We start from the raw sequence: 4,427 nt of genomic DNA on the forward strand, positions 1-4,427 counted from the left end.
TGAAATCAGCAATGATATCTCTCATTCCACGTCCTCTTCTGAATCCAGCTTGTATTTCTGGAAGTTCCCTGTCAATATACTGCTACAGCCATTTTTGAATTATCTTCAGCAAAATTTTATTTGTGTATGATATTAATGATATTGTTCAATAATTTCCACATTCTGTTGGATCACCTTTCTTTGGAATGGGCACAAATATGGATCTCTTCTAGTCAATTGGCCAGGTAGCTGCCTTCCAAATTTCCTGCCATACGCAAGTAAACACCTCCAGAGCTGCAACAATTTGTTTAAAAATCTCAGTGGGTGTTCTGTCAATTCCTGGAGCCCTGTTTTTCACCAATTTCTTCAGTGCAGCTTGGATTTCTTCCTTTAATACTACTATGAAATGACTGAACATCTACCAATTCTTTTTGGTACAGTGACTCTGTGTATTCCTTCCATCTTCTTTTGATGCTTCCTGCATTGTTCAATATTTTGCCCATAGAATCCTTCCATACTGCAATTTGAGGCTTTTTTTTTTTTTTTTTTTTTTTTTTTTTTTTTTTTTTTTTTTTTTTTTGCTTCTTCTTCTTCTTCATTCCCTTCAGTTTGAGAAATGCTAAGCATGTTCTTCCCTTTTGGTTTTCTAATTCCAGGTCTTTGCACATTTCATTATAATACTTTATTTTGTCTTTTTGAGTCACCCTTTGAAATCTTCTGTTCAGCTCTTTTATTTGAATTTTTCTTCCTTTCGCTTTAGCTGCTCTCCATTCAGGAGCTAGTTTCAGAGTCTTTTCTGACATCCATTTGGTCTTTTCTTAATTTCCTGTCTTTTTAATGACATTTTGCTTTCTTCATGCATAATGTTCTTGATGTGATCCAACAACTCATTTGGTCTTTGGTCACTGGTCTTCAATGCATCAAATCTGTTCTTATGAGAGTTTCTAAATTCAGGTGGGATGTACTCAGGGTCATATTTTGGGTCTTGTGGACTTGTTTTAATTTTCTTCAGTTTCAACTTGAACTTGCATATGAGCAATTGATGGTTTGATTCAGTTGGCTTCTGGTCTTGTTTTGACTAATGATATTGAGCTTTACCATCACCTCTTTCCACAGACGCAGTCAGTTTGATTTCTGAGTATTCCATCTGGCAAAGTTCATGTGTATAGCCATCATTTATGTTGTTGAAAAAAGGGATTTGCAATGAGTAAGTCGTTGGTCTTGGAAAATTCTATTATGCAATCTCTGGCTTCATTTCCAACAGCAAGGCCATGTTTTCCAACTACTGATGCTTCTTTGTTTCTGACTTTTTCATTCCAAACATCAGCAATAATCAATACATCTTGATTGCATGTTTGGTCAATTTCAGATGGCAGAAGTTGGTAAAAAATCTTCTATTTATTCATCTTTGGCTTTGGTGGTTGATGCATAAATTTGAATAATAATAGTATTAATTGATCTTCCTTATAGGCACAGGGATATTATGCTATCACTGACAGCATTGGACTTCAGGATATATCTTGAAATGTGCTTTTTGACAATGGTGATGCCATTCCTCTTCAATTTGTCATGCCTGGCATACTAGACCATATGATTCTCTTATTCAAAATGGCCTATATCAGTCCATTTCAGGTCATTAATGCCTAGGATATCAATCTTTATGTATTCCATTTCATTTTTGACAATTTCCAATTTTCCTAGATTCATCCTTCACACACTCCATGTTCTAATTATTAATGAATGTTTGCAGCTATTTTTTTTTTTTTCTCATTTTGAGTCATGCCCCATCAGTAAATGAAGGTCCTGAAAGCTTTACTCCATCTATGACAGTAAGGTCGACTCTACTCTGAGGAGGCAGCTCTTTCCCAATTTTATTTTGAGTGCCTTCCAACCTGAGGAGCTCCTCTTCCAGCACTATATCAGACAAGGTTTCACAGCTCTTCATTAAGTTTTCCAGTAATATCTTAGACAGTGCTTTATTGCTCTTCATAAGGTTTCCAGTGGCACCCTTTTTCCCAATCTATCTTAGTCTGGAAGCTCTGCTGAAACCTGTCTGCCATGGGTGACCTTGCTGGTATTTTAAATACTGGTGGCATAGCCTCTACCCTCACAGCAACACGCAAGCCACCAATGTACAACAAACTAGCAGCCAAGTGGTAGACCACAGGCATAGAGCTAGGATTTGCAATACATCATAAAATAGAGGTGTGGCTAAAAGGGTCATATTAAGTAATTCATTGCACTGCAGGAAGGAGAGTTAGAAACAGGAAGAGGAAATGGAATGTGTGGCCAATTGCTTTCATGAACACCGGTCTCCTCTGCCATGAACCAGAACAGGATAGTGTCTGGCTACCATTACTGAACATTTTGCCCAAAGATTATATATAAGAATCCTGATCAAAAGTGGGAAATGCAGAACAGAATTTAAAATTCTCATGAATTCTAGAATTTCTGGAGCCATGGAAGGTGGATGAACCCCTGAAACAATTGCCCTGAGTTAATCTTTAAATCTTAAACCCAAACCATCCCCTGAAATCTTCTTAAAACCAAACAATAGTTTAGCTTAACTAGTAAAGAATGTCTGCCTTGAGCATTGTAAATCTTGATAGATCTTTTAAGATCTATCTATTCAGAATCAAATTGACGACAATAACTCAAAAGATTAGATAGGAACCTTGGAGGGCAGTATGTTTATGTTAATGGGGAGGAACAACTCAGTTTTCTGGTCCCTTTGTGTCTGACTCATGCCTCCTGATAGGAGGAATGAGCCTCAGAAGGAAAATGGTTGTGCACCTTAAAGATGTAATCAATGTCACTGAATTGTACATGTAGAAATTGTTCAATCAGTGTATGTTCTGCTGTGTGTATTCTCAACAGCAACAAAAATATATATGTATATGTATGTATATGAAGTGAAGGATGACTCCAAGGCTTTTGGCCTGAGCAATTGGTGGGAAGGAATAAGCATCAATTGAGAAAGAGAAGGCCTTTGTTCCAGGGTCACTTGGTGTGGTGTTTTGGTTACCTCCTTATACACAGGAAGCAGACCACATTCCTAGGGCAGCTACTTAGCTGCTCACAGTTGATTCCACCATGGAGTCAATTACCAGTCTCATCATGGAGAATACTGCATCCAGCTGCCCAGCCAGTCAACCAAGCCCAGCCAAGTTGACACACAAACTTAACCACCACACTTGGGATCCATTTGATCTCAGCAATTTCATCTGTGGTTCTTATCCAAATATGTGTCAGAATCTCATAGTGTACCTTTGCCAATTACATTTTCCCAAGAACTCCAGAGAATGTGGTTTGTTAAGTCTGGAGTAGGATCCAAAAACATGTATTTGATATACACTTCAAGTTGAGAATGACTGAATTCTAAAATAGTATTTGACAGTGTTTTGTGTTTAAAACTCTGGACTTTATAATGAAATAAGTGAAAGGATTTATAGACAATTCTCCCACTCACTGGAATGAACTATATACTATAGATTTTACTTTCAAAATATATACAGAACAATGGGTCTCTCCTCATCCAGAATGAAGAAAACCAAAGACACATGGAAACAATTAGTTCAAGGGATTAGTAGACCATGCAAACTTCAACCTATGTAACCATGAGACCAGAAGAACTAGATGGTGCCCAGCTACCACCATCAACCACTCAAAACAGGATCAATGCAGGAGATTCTGGATAGAGTGGGAGAACAATGTGTAACGAAACTCAAAATCATAAAACAAAAACAAAAAAGACCTGGTTCTGGTCTGACAGAGCCTAGCAAGACTCCAGAGACTATGGCCCCTAGTTACCCTTCAGGTCTGGAATTGAATTCACTCTTGTGGCTTGCAGCCAAACAACAGACAGGGAACATTTCTATCAGGGAGATACACTACTTAGAATGATCAATCATGGAAGAACAGAAGGGCAGTATTTGTACATGGAGGTACCTTGGCAGGCAGGAATGCATAGGAAAGGACACAGGGAAGAGGTTAACTATAGGGAGGAAGGGAAGAGAGCTCTTACATTGTAGGGAATTGCAGTTAATGTTATGAAACAATGTGTATGAACTATTGTATGGAAAATGAATTTGTTCTGTAAACATTCACCTAAATCACAATAAAAATTAAAATATACATATACATACATACATATGTGTGTGTGTGTGTGTGTATGTATATACACACACACACACACACACATACATACATACAGGAGCTCTGGTGGTGTAGTGCCTAAGGCATTTGACTGCTAACCAAAAGGCTGGCGGTTCAAACCCACCAGCCCCTCCTCAGAAGGAAGGTTGGGCAATCTACTTCCTTAGTAATACCACCTCAGAAACCCAAAGAGGGGTCACTATGAGTTGGATCCAACTCGATGGCAGTGAGGTGAAGTTTGAGATTTATATATATATATATATTTGTTGTTGTTGTTATTTGCCATCGAGTCG

The sequence above is a fragment of the Orycteropus afer genome, unplaced genomic scaffold, assembly GCF_000298275.1.
Source record: "Orycteropus afer afer isolate SDZICR_OR568_19922 unplaced genomic scaffold, OryAfe1.0 scaffold00043, whole genome shotgun sequence".
Taxonomy (NCBI): domain Eukaryota; kingdom Metazoa; phylum Chordata; class Mammalia; order Tubulidentata; family Orycteropodidae; genus Orycteropus; species Orycteropus afer.